This window comes from Sciurus carolinensis, chromosome 6 (genome assembly GCF_902686445.1).
Source record: "Sciurus carolinensis chromosome 6, mSciCar1.2, whole genome shotgun sequence".
NCBI lineage: Eukaryota > Metazoa > Chordata > Mammalia > Rodentia > Sciuridae > Sciurus > Sciurus carolinensis.
The window spans coordinates 103,906,357-103,929,771 of record NC_062218.1 but is presented as its reverse complement, the minus strand read 5'-3'; the positions used below and the strand labels follow the sequence as shown (position 1 = coordinate 103,929,771).

The 23,415-nt window shown below is 39.9% G+C and overlaps 1 pseudogene; it reads left to right on the top strand.

Moving 5' to 3' along the window:
• The first annotated feature begins 218 nt into the window (after positions 1-218).
• Positions 219-21,758, top strand: LOC124986368 (transcriptional adapter 3-like; annotated as a pseudogene).
• The last annotated feature ends 1,657 nt before the right edge of the window (positions 21,759-23,415 follow it).

Genomic DNA, 23,415 nt, shown 5'->3' with positions numbered 1-23,415 from the left:
TGTGAGGCTGGTAGCATCTCCATGTGGGTCTAAGTAGCAGGGGCATTTTTGAATCAGAGTCAGCTTTGAAACCTGTTCTAAAATTATCCTTTCAGTTATGCGTGCATGTATCTCACTTGATTTAGCTCAGTTTTCTCCTTGCACCAGTGAACAAATAAATGTACACTTCAGGCAGCAGGTTGAAATTATTTTCTGGTTGGGAGGTATTTTGCAAAATGATGCGGTAAGACCGGACTAAAAAGACAGCTTTCTGATGAACTTAATTCCTGTTACTTATAATACATCTGAAATCGTCATTGGTCAAATTGAATTTCTAATTAAACAGATAGCCAACACTGAATATCCCAGCAGGCCACCACAAACAAAACAGGATGTTCGTCCTGGAGATAGGCAAGCTGAGGAGACCTGTCCTTCCAAAGTCTCTCCTGGGTGCTTTTCTCGGGTAACACCCATGCAGGCAGTAAGCAGTAGTACTCCTTAGGTCAAGATGAGATGGGACATTTTGAGTGCCTCTAACCACTGAGGTTATAAGCCAAGTTAAAGCTATTTATGAAAAATTTGGTGCTCAAGAATGTGTGTGATAAGGTTTTTTTCAGCTCCTGAATGGTTACCAAATAAACAGATCTATTTTAAGTCTAATATCTAGCCACAATCTCTACATAAAAGATGACACATATTTTATAGGTATCTATTGGAAAACCTCCAAGAGAAAAACTGCACAAGACTGATTTTTGGCAATTATATTTCTACTGTCCACAGAAGCACATACTGTGGACTCTTTTATCTTAAAGATTGTTAGTAAATTAGAAAAAAACTTTTGTTAATGAACCTTGGTAGCCCTAACATCCACTCCCCATGTCCTTTGAGAATAGCACTATAAAATCTGTTATCTATTGAGACCCATTGCTTTTCTAATGATGATTTTGATTTCAAAAAAACGTAACCATTTTTTCAAGATTTGTTTGTTAATCTCTAATATTTAGCTGTTAAAATACTTTAGCAATGGAATGCTTCTTGGGCAATATAAATACTTCTAATAAAAAGGATGAAAATGTTTTTCACAACCATCACGATTTTGCCTGCCCTTTCTTACTATTGATCATTAGCTTCCTTTGCTTCCATACTTAATTACCTCCTGCCTCTTCTTATGTTTTCTCATAGCTGTTGACCCTTCTGCCTTTCCAGAACACCAGGGAAAGAAGTGATGTCCAGAGATTATATGTATTCTGGTTTGACAGAAAAATTCGACCACAAGTACAGTTTGAGCTTCACAGGCCTGCATGACAGTACTGCTAGGTCCTTGATGTATGCCGTTGCTCAGAGAGGCACCCGTCCCTCGGTATCATGTGGATCTTACAGTTGTAGAGTTGTAGTGCAGGAGGCAGAGACACAGCAGATAATTACAGTAGAGTGTCTGGGATAAGATAATTAGAGGGAACATTTGGAGTACATACAAGGGACACATTCCTAGTTTTAGTGACTGTGTGTGTGTGTGTGTGTGTGTGTGTGTGTGTGCTGGAGATTGAACCCAGATCTGGCAAAACAAATACTCTATCAATGAGTGACACTCCAGTTACCTTAGTGGGCTTAGGGGAGCTGCACAATTGAGAAGGTGTGAGCCTTATTAGCTTCTCTTCCTTATCCATGCTCTTAAGTGCCTATAATTTAAAAAAATCTCACCAGCAGCTCGGGAGGTTGAGGCAGGAAGATTGCAAGTTCAAAGCCAGCCTCAGCAACTTAGTGAGGACCTAAGCAACTCAGTGAGACTCTGTCTCAAAATAAAAAATAAAAAGGGATGGGGATGTGGCTCACTGATTAAATTTCCCTGGTTTCAAACCCTGGTAACAAAAACAAAAACAAAAACAAAACAACAAAACAATACACCCCCAAAATTTCATAATAAACCCATCTATTAAGGATTGCTTTTATTTTATTAATTCTGCAATTATCTACTTATAATTGTGCTAGGAACCCTTAACATTTACTCTTTTACAAATTTTAAGTATACAATATGTTAATTGTTGACTATCAACAGTTATTTTATCAAACATCAAGGAGTTTTTAGTAGATGAAATGGACAAAACTCCAGCCCCTGTGGATCCTGTGTTTCAGTGGGGGAATATAGATAACTAAATACACACATTTATATAATAATATACATGTTATATATGTGGTAAATATATAACATAAAATACAGAAAAAATATATTTATATAATACAACTATGAAGAGAATGTCCAGTATATTAGAAAGGGATACATCATTGATGAAAAATAAGACACTAGGAGGGATGGAGATTTGGACACTGTTTCAGTTCTAGTTTTCAGGGTGGCATCATTGAAAAGGTGTCATTTAAATAAAGGTGTGATGGGGCAGAGGGAGTGAGTTGTGGTGTCTGGAGTAAGATCATTCCAGGTAGAGGAGATGGCAAGCGTTAGACTCCTAGGAAGAAGAGCAACAAAGAAGCCAGTGTGGGTGTAGTGTGTGCCTGGGGACAGGTGGTAAAGGGTCTCAGCGGGGAAGGCTGTGAGCGTTGAGCGAGGGGATGCTTTCCTATTCTTCAGAAGCCTCGAGACTGTGCACTCCTGTGAGATGCTGCTCTGGACAGGGGCTGTTCTCTGTCAACCTCATGCACTCTCCTCTGTACTCTCCCCTTAATGCTGCAGCAGGGGACCTGCAAACTACAATTCCCAGACTTCCTTGATGATGACTTCCTGTCGGGCTCTGCCAATGAGAGGTACCTGCAGGAAGTGCAAGATGGGAGGAAGGAAGGGCCTTCCTCTTTTTGGACCAGGTCCTGGTTGCCTTTCCCACAGAGCAGCTGCTCTAGCAGCGGTAGTTGAGCAGCTGAGAAGCTGGGTCCAGCAGCTTGGTCCCATCAGGAGCCACTCTCATGGCTTGGATTGTAGGTTTGGTGTAATACCAGTTTCCCTTTTATTCCTACAGCTGAGGGTGGTTGTGGCTTCCCTCGGTTACTAATCTTTGTAACCAAATCCTGTAATCTATTCCCCCTGTATGAAATATTCAGAGAAGAGTCTGTCTTCCTGATTGGATGCAGACTCATAAAAAGGTATGGAGCAGAGGCAGATCGTGATCTGATTTGTTTTATGAGACCACTTTAGCTGCTGTGTTGGGAGAAGATGCTATAGAGATAATACCTTGCATTCTTTCAGATCATAATGGAATGAAATTAGAAATCAGTGATGAAATAAAAAATAGAAGCTACTCTAAAATAGACTTATACTAATAAAATTCCACTTAAAAAAAACTAACACTTTCTTGCTGTAATTAATATAGAAAGCTAAAAATCAATTTACTCTTTGTAGTTGTAAAGATGACAATGTTAGGTTACATTATTATCCAAAGAACCACCCACTAATTAATAAACTCAGAAATATATAATGTTAATAAAGGTCAATTTTGTATTAGATATTAAATATCAATTGCCCTTGAGTTAGCATTTTTATCTTCTCTAAGCTAGTAGTCAGCTTTAGTGCTCCTAAACTATATAGCCACTCATTCTACACTAAGACAGAGGAATAATACATTTATTTAGAAATGAATTAATCCTCAAATTTTAAGCATTTATTTCTAAACAAGCAATAAAAAAAATATGTGTGCATGGAAACAAGAACCAAATCATCTGGATAGAATTTCATTTGAAGCCTAAGAAAAATGTATTTAGTACATAAAACTAAATTTGTAGAATTTAACTGATGAAACTGGTCCTTTTTAACTATTCTGATTAAAGTAGTTTTATGTACAACCTAAAGAATAAAAGACAAATGTATACCTTTAAATGTAACAGTGTTTCTACCCTACCCCCCAATATTATTATAAAGTACTTTTGATAATAGAAGGGGTTATTTATGTCCTAAATTCTGTTGCCATCTACCTACATTTTAATTTGGGCCTAGCATTATTGATCCACACTTTTCTTGGTATGAATTTACTGTATATTTATATTCAACATATTGTGGTTAAAAAGTCTGAAAAAAAGAGGAAATGTTCATAGACTCTATCTGGATCAATAATTACCATTTCCTTGTTCACTTTTTCAGAAACCTACCATGCGTCTAATTCTCTATTCATTATTTAATTAATTAGTGTATGTCATGCTAAATCAGCATAAATATTTTTTTCAATATTTGCTTAATGTTTCTTTCGAGTAATAAATACATAAAATGAAGTATAAAACTCATAAGTGCACATTTGCTGCATGCACATATTAATGAATTCATACATGTATGTAATCTTAAGATCCAGGAAGATATGAAACTAAACCAAAACCCCCAAATTTCCCTTCTATCCTTTCGAGTAAAACCTTGCCCTAATTTCCCATGAAACAGCATTGTTTTAATTGATTGTTTTCTTTTGTTACAAACCTTGATGTAAAAAATATATAAATATATGTATGCATAACTTCTTTTGTTCAGAATAGACACATGTACATATTTGAATCCATCTATGTACATGCATGTATCAGGATTCCATTTGTTTTTATTGCAGAGTATTTATTGTATGCATGTACTATAGATTGTTAATTAATTCTGTATTTTATTTATTGTTTTTAAATATACATGACAGTAGGGTGAATTTTGACATGTTATACATACTGGGAGTGCAACCCATTCCAATTAGAACCCCACTCTTGTGGTTGTACATGATGTGGAGTTACACTGGCCATGTATTCATATGTGAGCATAGGAACGTTATATTCGATTAATTCTACTGTCTTTCCTATTCCCATCCCCCTTCCCTTCCTTTCATTCCACTTTGTTATTGATGGATATTGGTCTATTTCTAGTTTTTACCTGCTTTGAATAAAGTTGCAATGAACAACAACAACAAAAAAGACAGAGATATACATACCTAGTTCTTTGCCTACTGGTAGAAATAAGTTCGTGCTAAACTATCCACTTTCTGATTTGTGACCTTACAAACATTTACCAGTGGGTTGGGAAGTATTAGTGCAAGGTTAGCCAGCTAGTACTCCCAGGACTACAAGAATACCTTCAGATCTAGGAAAAAAAACGAAAATTAAGAACCACCATGATACTGTGATTAAAATAATCTGTATCCTTTGAAAGCTCAACAATTTTTTAAAACGAATGCATGTCTTTAAAAATTCAACATTTATGCATTCATTTATTCATTGAACTATTTTTCACTGGATTTCTACTAAGTTGTAGGCATTTTTTTTTTTTTTTTTTTGGGTGCTGGCGATCAAACCCAGGGCCTTGTGCTTGCAAGGCAAGCACTCTACCGACTGAGCTATCTCCCCAGCCCCTTGTAGGCATTTTTAATAGGTTCTCAGAATCAAAAAATGAGCCAGGCATAGTAGTACGTTCCTGTCATCCCAGCAACTCATGAGGCTAAGCAGGGGACTGCAAGTTCAAGATGAGCCTCAGCAACTTGATTCTGTCTCAAAGTAAAAAATAAAAAGAACTAGGGATGTAACTTGGTAGTAAAGCACAAAACTCAATATCGTTAATAGGATTTCAATCTTGGGCCTCAGCACAATACTTGAATTTAGCTTTCATTTGCAAAAAACACCACTGCTGCTTAGTCTGGTGACTTCATTTCCTCTACTAGAAAGCTTAGCTGGGCCCAGTTTGGTGGCTGTGTATGCACTATATTTACCAATTTAACAAGCATATAATACCTTTATATTCCTTAAATTTCTTTATATTCCTTATACCAGAACCCTGATCTAAGCTTTGCATTTACCAACACCCTCAATCATCCTAACAAGGAAATTAGTTCAGTTTACTGATCACCTTTTGGTCCCACACAAGTTGCTTCTTTCCATGTCACACCCACAAGACTAAACAGTGGACCTTTCCTGTGGTCCTCAATAATGCCTGGTCTCACTGGGCATGGAAGTACTGAATGGCATACCGGAGGCTGATCTCTAGTCACAATGATGCGAAAACCTTGTAAACCTTGTTTTACTCACTGTGCTGCTCACTGAAACCATGGAACCAACCTACTGGTTCCACCTTCCTTCTCTGCCTCCCCATCTTAGTTTACTCTTACTAGTATTTTGTTAGCACAGCAACGCATCTCTTTGGCCCCTGTTTCCAACTGTGGCTCAGCCTCAAGACCTATCTGTACCACACACACACAAAGATCTGCAGAGTTCAGGGGCCATGCTTTCTGAGACCCGCCCTTCTTGGAAGACACTGTGGTTTGAAATGGCAGCTTGTTTCCCTCCCTGCTTGCCTTGCAGATTTGGTGGGGCAAGAAAGGCAGAGTCCCTAGGTCTCTGCCTTTCAGGTTGACTTTCAGGTAAGATTTCCAGGAAGAGTAAGTTGCAGATTTAAACTTTTTTTTTTTTTCCCTAACTAAGCAATGGATGCTTGTTGTGAGATTTTGTCAGTGTATGAAGACTTTCTTTAGTGCATTATAGTTATACTGCTATAGTCAACAGTGGGGTTCATTTTGACATATTCATAAATGTATAAAATAGCTTTCTCCATTTCAATCCCTAATACATCCCCTGCTCACCTTCTTCTAGTCATTGGTCTGTCTTCTACTTATTTTTCAATTGGTGCATTATGGTTAGATATGACATTGGACTGTACTGTCATGCATGCATATAGCATAATTTGATTGCCCCGATTCTTACCCTTTCCCTCCCCTTCTCCTCTCAAAAACTGTATTCAGCATTAACTGTGTGACCCATGATTTACCTTTCCAAATCCAACTGACCAAAAAACATCAATTAAGCTTAAGTCATAGGGAAGTTGATTTTTTTTTAAAATTCTAACTCTTGCCCAGATATGAATCACTCTGGTAATATATTCATTTCAATGAGCACTGGTGACATTTCTAAGAAAAAAAAAAAACTCTGTGGTTCACTAGAGCTTAATCAGAGTGAATTTTATGCTAAAAGTAAATTTGAAAAGAAATGTTCACAGTTGTTTTTATCACCTGTCCTCATTAGTTGCATCTCTTCATTTTCTAATTAAACACAGTAATTATAGAGAGTTCACATTCATGCAATTATGTGAGAGAGAAATAAAGTTATGTCAGTGTCAAAATTATGGCATATAATTGCTGCCTGTGTTAAAGAACATGTAAAACCCAGAGGAGAAAAGACCTGGAACTACAGTAGAACCTCCTCATTGCTGAGAGTTGGTGGTGGGGAGGAAAAGAAGGAAGGAAGGGGGCAGTTAAGTCATGCCTTGACAACACTAGAGTTGCCTAATTTCCTGTAACACTGTGAACTTTCACTTTGCAGAGTCCCCTTAGCATCACTACTTCTATCTAGCTCCCAAGCACTTCTTCCCCTATCAATGATTATTTCTCAGAAGATTAGGACCATTAATTTATACTAAGGTGTAAGTGACTTATAGATAATCAACCATGCCTGCCTTTTTTAGGTTTGAAGTGTTACGTTTTTGGAGGCTTCATGTGTGTCAGGTCATGTGAAGAACATGAACAGTCACAACTGTTTGTATCTTCCCTCAAGGACATCATTGTTTCACAGTAGCCAGAGAACTAAATGAATATTTGAAGAATATAGTGAAAGGTGTCAGAAAAGGAAGAGAATAGAGAGTGGTTAATTCCTCTTAAGATGTTGAACTTCCTCATTCAGCATGAGCTCCTTGTAGGCAGGAACTCTGTCTCATCTGTCACTGTATCCCAGAATCTTACCACAGTGTCTGGCACATAGATGCTCATAAATATTTGGTGATTTATTGTTTTCAGAGATAGAATAGTTGGTTTCATCTATAGGACCTTCAGTGTATTGTTTTAGAGCCAGTGCCTTAAGAAAATGTCACCAGTGGACAGCTTCTAGAGTGGCTCCCACTGACACCCGCCTCTGGATTCCCTTGTATAATCACCTGCCCCTGAGTGCAGACTGGACCCGGTGACTTTCTTCTCACAACAGAATATCACAAAAGTGGTGTACGTCCCCGCTGAACTTACATTACAAAAGGCTATAACTTTGTTTTTCATTTTTATTTTGGCTCATCCACCTGATGAAGCCAGCTGCTGTGACATGAGCTGCTTTTGGAGGGGTTCACATGACAAGGAGCAGAAGGCGGCCCCCTGCCAAGAAAGAGCCAGTGGAGAAACTGAGGCCCTCAGTCAGTAACCTGCCAGGAACCAAACCCTGCCAGTGACCACAGGGCTCCTTCCCACTGAGTTCAAGATGACAGTAACTGGCCAGGCATGGTGGACCATGCCTGTAATTTCAGTGACTCAAGAGACTGAGGCAGGAGGACCACAAATTTGAGGCCAGCCTCAGTTAGTGAGACCCTAAGCAACTTAGGGAAAATCTGTCTAGAAATAAATAACTAAATAACTAAGTAACTAACTAAACAAATAAAAGCCAGGGATGTAGCTCAGTGGCAAAGCACCCTTGGATTCAATTCCCAGTACCAAAAGAAAAAAAAAAGGGGGGGGGGCAGCAACCTTAGACGACACCTTACCTGTAGCCTGGGAGAGAACTGGGAGGAAAGCCACTCAGCTAGGCCAGGCCCAGACAATACACTGTGAGACAATAAGGATTGTTTTGAGATAGGAAGGAAGTTTTGGGATGATGTGTCACCCAAGAATAGATAATATAAAGTCAGACCATCTTCTATCTAGGTCTTTACTGATTGAATCTTTTATGTCCAAAGGTTTTTTTGCATGGAAAGGAAAACCCACAATCATTTTTTTTTTGTTTGATACTCAATTTATTAAGCTCATGAATCTGATACCAAAAACTGAAAACCAATTTTTCTTGGGGCCTTTAAATATTGATTACATATATATTAAGCAAATCATTTTAAACAATTTAAGCCAGATATAATTATATATTTAGATGGCTAATACTTTTAAACACTTCTACACCTTAACTCACAAACATATAAAAACAAAAATTACAGACTAATTGCCAGAGTTTCACTTAAGTCTATTCTAAAACATCAATATCAAGGATCCGATGCTTTTCTCATCTCTGTGCTTGTTTTTCCATGCTCGTTTTGATATATCTGCAGGTTTCAATATTATTATTGTTACATTTTCCTTTCTGGGGTCACAGAATCCTTAGGCAGACTCAGAGAAAAGATTATCTTATCAGAACAGCTTAGATTGCAGGACTTGGTGCCCTGGATGATTAATTCTTGGGCAGTCTTGATTGCTTCTTCCAAGGTGATTCTAATCCAAACCACATTTCCGTAGCAAGCTTTTCTACAGTTACTGATGTCTGTTATGCCAGTGAGGCTATTTCAGGCCTTATCTTATGCCTAGGGTTTAATTTTTACAATCTAGCATCTGCCCCTGAAATGAAAAAAAAAATTATCACCTGTCCATTCTTATATAACTGATTATCTTGACATAATCAAGTATTGATTTTATGTCTTAGCATTAAAAGCTGACATCCTCCCTATTGGCACTGAGATCTAACCTCCCAGGAGTTGAGGGGTGGAGCCTGTGCTTTCCTTTGCAGGTCATCTGGTGGTCTGTTACCTTGGAAAACACTGTCAAACCCTCCTTCTTGTTGGATATCGTGAGCACCCACTAGACCTGAGCGACCCTTCTCTTCCTGGCACCTACTTTCTCTGGGATTATTTGGCTTCCAGTTTCCAATGTTCGTTCTCCTTAAGCAGACAGAGAAAGGCAGATGATTATGTCTCATGAGCATACAAAATTAATAGAAAAACTATCAAGCCCTCCTAATTATTAAAATCAGGATACAACATGCAGAGTAGATTATATTCACTATTTTTGTACTGCAATGAAGTTGGAGGCAGACGTCATGTTAAATTTTCCACCTTGAGTCATTTTGAAGTCACAGACTTTCATGAGACTCTATAAGCTATCATGATGATGATGGTGATCATGACTTTGATGATCAAATGGTAACTTACCTCAAAAGACAGATCACCCTGTTTCTAAATGGGCAAGACTAAATGACAGTATCTGAGAATGCACATTTGGGTGATAAAACTATAAATAAAAAAAAAAAAAGCTAAAGGAAGTTATAAACGTAACAGTAAACACGAAGAAAGGGAAGAAGCATAACTGAGGCTCGTGGAAGGGGCTAACGGAATGGGTCCAAATTCTAGTTTTTGACTGGGGCATACATTTATTTTGTTTTGTTTTCATTATCTGAGCTTTCTTTTTCCAAATCAATTTTTATTTTAAACACAGTCACTACTCATTGGGAGGCCCTTTATGTTGACTTTCAACCTTTACACTCCAACCCTGAAACATTTTCTGCAGCAGGAGGAGAGTGGAGAAATATTCTGAAATTTTTTCTGTCCTAAATCATGGAATTAGCTATTCTCCAAGTGATTCTGTTTCCTTTTAGTAGAAAATAATTTTAAAGCCCAGGAACGAGGCTCTGGAAATGCTCTAGAATGTACAGTAAGCCATAGTGCTATTGATGTACTTTTAAAGGTTATCATTTCACACCGATATTCCCAATTTAACTTACTATGTTGCTATTCCATGCTTTTCTTATTCCATACAAGGTTTCACTAACTTACAAAGCTTTCTCCTGAACTGACAGTACTTTGCTGTATCATCAAACTCCTGGGTGGAGCCACAACATGCTTTCTGTCAATCTCTTCTATGGTATAGAATCTCCAAACTTCTGTCATTCACATAATTCATAATTTTGTTCCACTCCTATTCTTGTTTTCTTGATATTTTGGCTTCATCAACGTTAAATTGACCTTGAAAGAATCAGCTTTATATTAAGCAGTAATATCTATCAAGTCATAGTGTGTGAGTGCACCCACGTGTGTGTGTGTGTGTGTGTGTGTGTGTGTGTGTTTGTGTGTGTGTGGTAGTGGGGATTGAACCCATGGGTGCTCTACCACTGAGCTACGCCCCTACCCCTTTTTATTTATTTTATTTTATTTTGGGACGAGGTCTTGCTATGTTGCCCAGGCTGGCCTCAAACTTGCTATCCTCCTGCCTCAGTCTCCCAAGTTGCTGGGATTACAGGTGAGTGCCACCATGCCTCAAAAGATAATTGTGCTTAAGTAACTGGTCATGTTTTTCCAGTACACATTAAGATGATTCATTCATGTTGGAATTTGAGGGGGTTCCATAAATGTCACTTTGTTCATGGCTTTTAAAGTTTTAAGTTATTTGAGGGGACTCAAGCACTGTTACTTTATTCATGGTCTTTATTCAAGTCCATTAAGCTTGTACCATATGAAAGGTAGACCAGGATCAGGAAGATGTAGCTTAAAATATCAGCTTCATTACTAATGAAAGCTACTTTGAGGAATGTGGCTTAAGTGCTGGACAATTATGGGCTTCCTAAGAGTGGACTGCAGGCTTTGGCAGACATTTCTACCTGTGGGTTGTTCCTATGGTGGGGCCCCATTTGCTCAGAGCCCAGAACACAAGCAGATACTATCTTCCCCAAAAAAGATCCCAAAAGACCAGGAGGGAAATAAACCACATCCAATTTTTCCTTAATACTCATCAGTTAGGCAGAAGTGAGTAAGGGAGCCCACAGGGGCCAGAAACATTAAGTTATATTCCTGTAATTAGAACACAAAGCTAAGGGAAATGACTCCTAATAATACATGTTTGTCCATGTACCGAGTCAAAGTATCTCAAGAACACTTTTGGGGAAATTCTACTACAGTGACTAGTTACAATAACACGCATGTGAGGTTCACCTCATCAGATCTTGCTTGGGCACCTCTTCTGCATCTCAGTTCACTTGCTCTATTTGGAGGAATAGGTTGATGTTGAAGAGTGTCTGAATACAGCTTAGACTGCAGCAGCACACGCACCATCTTGGCCTGCTACTGTGATTGGTCTAGCAGAGGTCAAAAGGGCTCATTCCTGGACCCACTGAGTCATCACAGTAGCCAGAGAGGGAATACACTCTGTAGCTTAGCCTAGGTCTCAGCGGCAGGGTGGCACATAGGGTAGGAATATAAGTAGAGCATCTCTCCAGAAAGACTTGGCTATGGTTGTAGAAGGATGTGTATGGATGTTGGGGAGGGAAAAACCAAGACACATAGGATTCTTCTCTTTCATGCCCATGTTTGATGTTAATTCCTTGGGAGAGTCTCCCTGGGCACACACAGAATTAGATGCTGCTTTTATTCCCTCTCAGCATTCCATCACTTTTCCTCCAAGACAAATACGTAATGTGTTTTTAGTTTTGTGGTGATTTGTTTAGCATCTGTTTCTGTCATAGAAAGTAAGCTCCTTGGATTTGGTTTGTTCATTGTTTTTTCCATATTTAGAAGAGTGCCTAGTGTGTGGGAGGCTCCAAAAATTATTATGGAAAGAAGAAACAGCAATTACTACCTATTTAGATATTTATTGATTTTATTCTGTCTCTTCCTCTTTTGATTTTTACATTTTTACCTATTTTAGATAAGGACATGGGGCATTTCATGGTTGATTTTCTGTGTTAACTGGTTAAGGAATGCCTAAGTAACTGGTAAAACATTTCTGGGTGTTTCCTTTAGGTTGTCTCTGGATGAGATCAGCATTTGATTCAGTGGAATAGGTAGAGAAGATCTCTCACCAAAGCATCATCCAGTGTGTCGAGGGTCCAGACAGACAGAACAACAGAGGAAGGATGAATTTACTGTCTCTTCTGGAGCTGGGACATCCATCTTCTCTGACCCTTGCATATCAGAACTCCAGGTTCTCAGGTCTACAGCCTCTGGGACTGGCCCAGGGGCCTCCTGTTCTCAGGCGTTCTGCCTGACACTGAGAGATGTGCCCTCAGCTGGTTCCAGGCTTTTGGACTAGGACAGAATTATGCCATGAGCTCTCTTGGTTCTCCTGGTTGTGGATGGCAGGTCGTGGGACTTCCTGGTCTCCATGACCACATGAGCCAACTCCCATAATAAATTCCCTTATATATCTCTATTTATTCTATTGGTTCTGTTTTTTTCTTAAGAACCTTAATATGGATTTAAATATTGGGAGTTTTGGTCAAAAGACACATGGCTTGTTATGTCTAGGTTAACAAGTTGATACATTTTAGTAAAATGGTATGGGTAACAGATTGGACCAATAAAAGCATGGATTATTAAATGCTTCTATAATAACATTTACAGTGTAGCAACATGTAAAAACATGTTTCCAAGAATCTATAAATCAACCTAATACATTAAAGTGTTACATAAAAACTAAGCAAAACTGTATTTCTCATCCTCTTATCCTGTCTATAAGATGAAACACTCCTGTTATATACTGGCTTAGATAAGTTCTGTTGGTTGAAGCATGAGACTTGAAGATTTCATTTTTATTAGCCATTAGTTATTTAAGAATTTTCATTGTAGGCAAACTTTCTTATAAGCTGTGTTTTGCCTCAGCTTCTTCACCTATAAAATGGATAACAATAGCATGTGGCTACTGTGGTGAGGATTAAATTGATTAATCCATGCACATTACTCTAAGGCTTACAAAAAGAACAGCGCCTGGCATGTATTAAGTGCCCAATAAATGTTAGCTATTATTATTAAGAACTTGTCTTATTTCCTTTATTATTGTATTTAAATAACTGTTCCACTACAAGGTTCCTTATTTATACACTCTCTTATGTGAAACACATGAAGGATTCAGCATTTAATGCTTATTGGGTGCTAGAGATACAAAGAAATATTAAGACCTCCTTGTCTTAACTACAATCTAGTTCCAGCAGAGTATTTTAACCTATGACACGATTGTAGAAAATATCTTTCTAGGGGAGCTAAGTCTAGACTGTTAGTTTTTCACTAAGGAATTTTTTGTTTGTTTGTTTTGTTTTGGTACTGGGGATTGAACCAAGGAGTGCTTTATTACTGAGCTACATCTCCAGACCCTTTTATTTTGTATTTTGAGACAGGGTCTTTCTGAGACTGGACTCAAACTTATGATCCTCCTGCCTCAGTCTCCCAAGTCACAGGGATTACAGGCAGGCACCACCATGCGCAACTTACTAATTAGGATTTTTAAGGTTGGAAATAATAGTGTAAGTTACAAAGTGGCTTAAACTATGAAGTGGATTTATTAGTATAGGACAATGAAAATAGTGTGACAAAATAGAGTTTGGTCTGGGTCCCTACAGTGTTCTCTGCAAGTCCAGCCTCTAAGGAATCCCACAAAAACCACACCAGACATGGGAAATCACATAAGGGAGTTTATTAAGCAAATAGAGTGTTTCCCTGCATGGTAGGAGAGAAAATGAGAGGAAAAGAAAGGGAAAGAGAAAGGGCATGCGCTATAGAGAGTGGAAAAGTAAGGAGAAAGAAAGTGAGTCAGGGGGAGAGAAAAGCAAGAGAGAAAATATGGCGGGGTAGTTACCCTGAGGCAGTTGAATTCCCCCAGGCTAACAGGGGACCAATAACAGAGAAGGATACTTGCAAGCTGACTGATGAACCAATAGCTAGCTAGGATGTTCACAGACTGACAGTAGTTGGGAGGCGGGGAGATGGCTGCAACCGGAAGGGCGGGGAGAGCAGCTTTGTACATTACACAGCCTTTTTCCAATTATTGGCTCCTATCATCACAGGGATGGTGTCTGTTATGATTTTGATCTTAGAAAGTGGGGCTTAATGGAAGGAAGTCAGGAAGTCAGGTCACTGGGGGGGATGTTGGTACCCAACGCCTTCCTCTCTCTTTGCTGCCCACCTGTCACGAGGAGAGCAGCCTCCTCCACCACATGCTCTGCTCCATGATACTCTACCTCATCACAGCTCCAAAGGCAAAGGAACCAAATGACTATGGACTAAAATTTCTAAAATCATGAGCCAAAATAAACCTCTCTTCCTTTTAAGCTGATTATCTCAGGTATTTTGTCTTAGTGACAGAAGGCGGAATAACAGAATGTTTGCTCTCCTCAGTTGGGGCAGTCCTTGCCCACATTCAGAGAAGGCAGAACTAGTTTCCAGAAGCCCCCAGATGAACCTTTATTCAAGTCTCATTGGTCCAGATTGGGCCTTATGTCCATTGCACTGCCAGTTCCTGGCAATGGAGGTCATTTGCAGGCCAGTCAATTCCAACCCGAGGTTTAGGGTGGGTCAATTCCCTTCAGGTTCCTGAGCTAGTGATTATTAGAGGTGGTGTGAAACCCTGAAGGAGAACAGGATTCTATTTTAAAGACTGAAGGCAGAGGGATGCTGAAAAGACAACCACCAATTCCATCCCACCCTTTGAAAGAAGAACCATCTTTTTTTCTTGATATTCTAATCTGTGCCAGGTGCATAACAAATGTTTGATAAATACTAGTACAAGGGTGTGTAGAAAATAGACTTACCCAAGCATATTTATTCACTTTAACTGGGCCTTTGAATCCCAGAAACGCTTGTCCCAGGAATTAGCGCTGCCAATTTTTCTTGTTTAATTCCCCCTCTCTTGGCAACTCCATCTAGTCCCAGATTGGAAGAGGGGAGGCTGAGACCCTTTCTTCTAGAGTCTCCTTGAGGACTAATCATAAGCTGTGACATTCGTCATTCATTCCAAGGTCATGGGGTACCTTTTGGCTGCTTGGCATCCTATGTCATGGTAGATGAATCAATCTTTTAAGCTTTGTGCCCAGGAAAATTGCCATTTATACTTCTTTTTTATTCCAACTCTGAGGTTAGGGAAGCAGCTGTTGATGAACTAATTAACATCTTAGGGAGACTAAGAATTATCTCCTTATCCTTTGACAGTTGCTTAATCGGTTGTCCTAAGGAGATTCTGAAGGCATCACTACAATGTTATTTCATGCAGAAACTACAGGCTGCCTAGCCTCCTGGTCACCAGATGTAACACAGTGGAAATAACTATAGTAAAGATTAGCAAAGCTGCCATGCCTGGTCACGTGTAAGGATAATATTAGGGTGCATGTGAGAGGAAATTTTGCTATGTTCCTGGAATTAGCCCTTCAACATTTACGTGTAGCGTCTGTTTTGTCTTACCTCTAACTAAGGGAAGGGTTCATTCTTAGGGATAGGTTCAGGGTAACCAAGTACCTACAATCAATGCATAATACCACGCATAAGTCACTGAAGCTACTGGGAAACTAAAGCAAAGTCAGGAGGCATTTTATTCTGAGCCATTGGTACCACATCTAATTAGAAGTGGACTTTGGTACTTGGATGTGGTGGAGAACACACCTGTAATCCCAGCTACTTGGGAGGCTGAAGCAGGTGGCTTGCAACATCAAGGTCAGCTTGGGCAATTTCTTGAGACCCTGTCTCAAAAATAAAATTAAGCTAGGTGTAGGGGGCACACCTGTTATCCCAGTGACTCAGGAGGCTAAGGCAGGAGGATCACAGGCTTGAGCCTGCCTCAGAAATCAAGAGAGGCTCTATGCAACTTAGAAAGACCCTGTCTAAAAATAAAAGGAGCTCAGTATTTAGCTCAGTGGTTAAGTGCCTCTGGGTTCAAATCCCAATATCAAAACAAACAAACAAGCAAACCGTTCTTTTGATAAGATCATCCAGCTTGGTGAACTGACGAAGATGAGAATAAGCGGTTGCTTGAACTTAATTCCAATATGAAAATTTTAGGACCAGAACTTTTATTTTCCCGGTGGGGAAAGAATTATTCAGTCATTATTGAATCTTCTACATCTAGGGGGTAATTTCTCCAGTATCAAAGTTTACCTTTTGAAATTTGTTTTCCCATGATTTCACAAGTCACCAACATTTCTTTTGAATAGCTTATGCTTTCTTTAAAAACATCAGAGCCTTGAATCTGTGTAGCACCTTTAGTAGAATGGCCATTTTGACAATGTTAATTCTGCCTATCCAAGAACATGGGAGATCTTTCCATTTTCTAAGGTCTTTCTCAATTTCTTTCTTAATGTTTTGTAGTTTTCATTGTAGAGATCTTTTACCTCTTTGGTTAGATTGATTCCCCAGTATTTTATTTTTTTTTTGAGGCTATTGCAAATGGAGTTGTTTTCCTCATTTCTCTTTCAGATGTTTCATGGCTTGCGTATAAAAATGCTTTAGATTTATGCGTGTTGATTTTATAGCCTGCTATTTTGCTGAATTCATTGATGAGGTCTAGAAGTTTTCTGGAGGAGTTTTTTGGATCCTCTAAATATGGAATCATGTCATCACCAAATAGTGACGGCTTAAGTTCCTCTTTTCCTATTTGTATCCCTTTAATTTCTTTGGTCTGTCTAATTGCTCTGGCTAGTGTGTCAAGGACGATGTTGAATAGAAGTGGTAAAAGAGGGCATCCCTGTCTTGTTCCAGTTTTTAGAGAGGATGCTTTCAGTTTTTCTGTTTAGAATGATGTTGGTTGTGGGCTTAGCATAGATAGCCTTTACAATGTTGAGGTATGTTCCTACTGTCCCTATTTTTTCTAGTGTTTTAAGCATGAAGGGGTGCTGTATTTTATCAAACGCTTTCTCAGCATCTATTGAATATGATGGAATATTATTCAGCCATAAAAAATAATAATATTATGGCATTTGCAGATAAATGGATGAAATTGGAGACTATCATGCTAAGTGAAATAAGCCAATCCCAAAAAACCAAAGGCTGAATGTTTTTCCTGATAAGTGGATAATGATATAAAAGGGGGGTGGGAGAATGGGTGGTAAGAGAAGAATGGAGGAACTTTAGATTACATAGAGGGAAATGAGAGGGAGGGGGGTATGAAAAAATGGTGGAATGGGACAGACATCATTACCCTATGTACATGTCTGATTACATGAATGGTATGAATCTACATCGTGTACAACCATAGAAATGAAAAGATGTACCCTATTTGTGTACAATGAATCAAAATGCAGGGTGTAAAAATAAAAAAAAAATAAATAAAATAAATTTTAAAAAGACAAAAAAAAGAAATCAGTGTGTCCTAGTTTCCGATTATTCCAGTTTTCTTTTCCTTGTACTTACTTTGCCCCCATTATATTATATCTTTGCAGACAAAAGTTTTGGGAAACCAGATTCTGCTCTCTTTGCATGAGTTATTTACTTTCTCCATACTTCAGTCCATTCATCTGTAAATTGTGCATAATAATGGTAAGAACGCAGTAGTGTTCCCCTCCATATTTCCCTTTCAGGTCCTATGATCCTCACCTACCTCACAGTTGTGTTGCTTGCTGAGACTTGTCCTCCATTGCAGGAGACTTGTCCACCCAGCCCTGGTGCTTCAATGGTGTGCTTAGCTCCAGAGCTTCCTGGAGGATTGGTTGAGGTCTCAGATGGAACCAAATTTGGGGGCAGATTATCTTTCTGCCCAATCCTGCACTCTTTATTTCCTCATGGTATATCTCTCCAAAGCACCCCCAGAACCCCTGTATGTAAATCTTTGTCTCATAGTCTGTTTCCACGCCACCCAAATTAAGATGCTCACCTCTTGAGATTGTTGAGAAGATTGAACACGTGTGTAAAGCTCTTTGGACAGCATGCAGATTTGGAACAGATTATTTCTGATAGTTGTTATTCTAGGTTGGAACTTGATTGACAGGTAATATTGCTGTTTTAGTCAATCTTCTCAATCAGTCCTTTGGGGGAAAACAAGTAATAACTAACCAGAGTTATTGTTACAAAATAACTCAGTTTACTCTTCCTTTGCCTTGGGGTTCCTCATGGCTGCCTCCTATGCCTTTTCCCTCCTGTCCTTTTTTCCTGCCCCCCATTTCACCTTCCAAGACCTTACATTCTCTCCCTAGAAAGATCTGTGGTGGGCTACAGGTATGGCTCAGGGGTAAAGCACTTGCCTTACATGCACGAATATCCTGGGTTTGATCCCCAACGCCACAAAAGGAAAAAAAAAAAAAAAGAAAGAACTTGTTAAAATTAATTTAAGGTGCTGGGTGCGGTGGCGCATACTTGTAATCTCAGCTTACAGGGAGAGGTGAGGTAGGAGGATCTCGAGTTCAAAGCCAGCCTCATATAGAAGAAAAAGTAGGTCCAGATCTTCAACATGTTGGCTTAGGACCAGACTTCCTCAACAGGACTCCCATAGCACAAGAAATAAGAGCAAGAATCAATAACTGGGATAGATTCAAACTAAATAGCTTTCTCTCAGCAAAGGAAACTATCAGCAATGCAAAGAAAGAGCCTACAGAGTGGGAGAAAATCTTCGCCAATCATACTTCAGATAGAGCACTAATCTCCAGAATCTATAAAGAACTCAAAAAACTCTACACCAAGAATGCAAATAATCCAATCGACAAATGGGCTAAGGAAATGAACAGACACTTCACAGAAGATCTACAAGCAATCAACAAACATATGGAAAAATGTGCAACATCTCTAGTAATAAGAGAAATGCAAATCAAAACCACCCTAAGATTCCATCTCACCCCAATTAGAATGGCGATTATCAAGAATACAAGCAACAACAGGTGTTGGTGAGGATGTGGGGAGAAAGGTACACTCATACATTGCTGGTGGGGCTGCAAATTAGGAAAGCAGTGTGGAGATTCCTTAGAAAACTTGGAATGGAAACACCATTTGACCCAGCTATCCCACTCCTTGGCCTATACCCAAAGGACTTAAAATCAGCATACTACAGAGATACAGCCACATTAATGTTCATAGCTGCTCAATTCACAATAGCCAGATTGTGGAACCAACCTAGATGTCCTTCAATTGATGAATGGATAAAGAAACTGCAGTAGATATATATATATATATGTATATATACACAATGGAATATTACTCAGCCATAAAGAATGATAAAATTATGGCATTTGCAGGCAAATGGATGAAATTGGAGAATATCATGCTAAGTGAGATAAGCCAATCTCAAAAAACCAAAGGACGAATGATATCGCTGATAAGTGGATGATGACACATAATGGGGGGTGGGAGGGGTTAGTGTTAGGGTTAGAGTTAGGGTTAGGGAGGGGGGCAAGAATGGAGGAAGGAAGGACTGTATAGAGGGAAAAGAGGGGTGGGAGGGGTGGGGGGGAAGGGAAAAAATAACAGAATGAATCAAACAACATTACCCTATGTAAATTTATGATTACACAAATGGTATGCCTTGACTCCATGTACAAACAGAGAAACAACATGTATCCCATTTGTTTACAATAAAAAAAAAAAAAAAAGCCAGTCACAGCAAAAGCAAGGCACTAAGCAACTCAGTGAGACCCTGTCTCTAAATAAAATACAAAATAGGGCTGGGGATGTGGCTCAGTGGTCAAGTGCTCTGGAGGTCAATTCCTAGTACCCCCAGAAAATTTCATTAAGGAGCTGGGGTTGTAGTTCAGCACTAGAACATGGGCTTAGCATGTGTGAGGTCCTGGATTAGATCCCTAGCACAAGAAAAAATTGTACTCATGTTAGGCCTCATAGGTTGTCTTTCTCAGCTTTCTAAGTTACACTTCCTTTGAAATTCTCTCTGTATGCCTTTGGTCTCATCATTATTATTATCTGTAGTATGACCATAACTGCCCTTCAGTAATTTCTGGTCTTGTCAGTTTGGTATAAAATCAGTCTTTTAAAATTGGTCTTCCCAGACAGGAGGCATCTTAAGTAGATGCTTTTCAAAATGCACACCATTAATTGCTACTGCTGTTCCAAAGAAAATTTCTCCTTTTGTACTCATAGTGTGAGGTGAATTGACCTTAAAGGATGTAATTTTACCAAACAAACAAGATGAATAAATTCCTTGTTGAATTTTTAAACAAGCAAGGTGAATGAAAATAAGGGTTGAAAAGGAAAATGTGAAAGGCAGCTGGATTTTCAAAGGTCTCAGGAGCTGGACTGGTTTGAGATGGAAGAAGTTTGGGCAATAAAGGGTCTTTTTCTTTTCTTTCTTTTGACATATAAATTCACAACAGCTAATTTTTTCCCCCCTACATCTTATTAGGTAGGAGTCTCAGTTCAAAATAATAGAAAACTTATCTCAAATTAATTTAAGCACCTGAGTTCCGGGGCGGTTGCTAGGCTAGATCACAGCTCCCCGCTCCCTCCTGCGGTTCAGTGACCGTGGGAGGCCTTGGAGAGGAGGTAGAGGGGGCGGGGGCTGCGTTAGGGGCTCCCTAGAGGACTGGGAAGCTGAAGGCGGGATGTTGAGGTGACCCACGGGTGGGGCAGCCATTAAGCAGTCCCACTTCTTCCGTGCCAGGCACTGATCAGGGCTCTTGACGAGCATCATCTCTTAATCCCCAGCACATCCCAGGGAGCTCCATAGGGTTACATCTCTTGGGCCATTAGTGAGCTAAAGGACAGTCCGTTGCAGTTCCGTGACTTCAAATCGGTGGACCACTTGAAGGTGTGTCCTCGCTACACAGCAGTGCCCCCTCGGAAGATGATGACATCTGCATTGAGGAGCTGGACACCCTGCAGCTGGAGGTTGAGACCCTGCTGTCCTCTGCCAGCTGGCGCCTGTGTGTGCTCCAGGCTGAAACCCTAATCCTTACTGACTGGCAGGATAAGAAAGGTGTCCCACGATTCCTGAAGCTGGGTTGAGATCATGAGTTTGGAGCTCCCCGCAAACATGGGCAACCCAAGAAACAGAAACTGGAAGGGAAGGCGGGATATGGGCCAGGCCCTGGCCCTGGTTGACCCAAATCCAAAAACGTACAGCCCAAGATCCAGGAATATGAATTTACTGATGATCCAATTGATGTGCCACGGATCCCTGGGAATGATGCCCCCAACAGTTCTGGGCTTCTGTGGAGCCTCACTGTGCTGATATAACCAGTGAGGGGTACACATGCTGGAGGAACTCCTGACAGCCCCAGAAGATGAAGCTGAACATTGCAAGGTACAAATGCTGGACCTACACAGACAAGGAGGAGACAAGAGGGCCCAGAGGTGCCTCAGAATCAGACAGCAAAGCCATGTGTCCTCTGCCTCTCCTACCCTGCCAGCCTCCTGAGCCCATTCAGACTCCAGCCTCAAACTCTCAGCTTTCTTCTTGTACCACCTTCCCTGGACCCCAGACAGGTGGCACCAGAGCCTCAGGCAGCTATCTCAGTGAAGTTCGTCCTTGTCCCTTAATCTCTGTCCCCTCTACTTTGGTTCAGGCCTTCACCTTTTATACAAAGAGCTTCTTTTTTGGGGGGGTGGGTACCAGGGATTGAACCCAGGGGTGCTCAAACCACCAAGCCGTGGCCCTTTTTATTTCTTATTTTCAGACAGGGTCTCACTCTGTCCCTGAGGCTGACCTTGAATTTGCAATATTCCTGCCTCAGACTCCTGAGTTTACTTTAATATATGAAAATTAATTTTGAAAAAAAAAATTAAGCACCAAAAGAGATTTACAGGAAGGATCCTGGTGAAGCTCAGAGGATCCCAACAGAAGCAAGAAACTGGGGAACTCAGGGAATTCAGGGGATGAAACTGGAGATCTGGTGGTACCAAAGTTTCTTTTCATCTTTCATGTTTGCTCATTTATGTCTGGTATTTTGTGTTAAATGGTGTCCTCCAAAATGATGTTGGATTTAATCCCAGTGCCAATGAATGTGATCTCATTGGAAAAGAAAGTTTTTGCAGATGACTAAGAGGATGTATTGGTTTGTTAGAGTCGTTATAACAAAGTACCATAGACTAGGTAGAGTAACAACAGAAATTTATTTCCTCAAAGTTCTGGAGTCCCTGAGTGAGAGATGAAGATGTCAACAGGGTTGACTTCTCGTTGGCTTGTACATGGTTGTCTTTTCTCTCTGTCTTCACAAAGGTCTTTCCTCTTTGCATGTCTCTAGGGTCCAGTTGTATTGGATTAAAGCCCACATTGATAACCTAATTTTACTTTAATCACTTTTTCAAAGATCCTGCCTCTAAATATAGTTATGTCAGTTTTGGGGGGCATAGCTCAGTGGGAGACAGTGTGCTTATCATGGTTGTGGGATCCTGAGTTTAGTCCCAGCATCAAAAATAAATAAATAGTAAGTAAAGTTACATCCTCAGGAACTGGGGGTCCTTCCCAGGATGTCAACATATGAATTTTGGAGTGATACAATTCAGCCCATAACCATTGAGGTCATAAAGATAGTTCTTTATTTTTTCCCTTTGTAGTGTTGGTGATTGAACTCAGGGTTGCTCTACCCTCAGCACTTTAGATTTTTTAAATTTTGAGACAAGGTCTAGCTAAGTTGTTGAGGCTGTCCTTGAACTTGCAATCCTCCTGCTTTGCCTCCCAAGTTGCTGGGATCACAGGTGTGCACCACCATGCTCAGCCTAGAAGTCTTGCTAAATAATCAGGAAAGATTAACCAGAGAGGAAAACAAAAATCATCATCCACACCCAGACAGATTTTTCATCTATTCTCCAAAGGGCAGGTCCCCAGAATTACTGGGGGGACTTGACCTACATATTAACACAATTTTTGTTTCAGTGCCTTTCTTCTCCTCATTCTCTCATAATCTGTTGCCACATCCCTGCAGAAGATTCAAGCCCCTATTTCTTTCTGTAGCTCAGGATGCGACTTAAGTTTCAACTATCTGGAACTTCGAGTTTCATTCATATTTCCTATGGCTCCCATGCTTAGGCATGTTAATAAAGTTTGTGCCCTTTTCTCTTGTTGATCTGTCTAT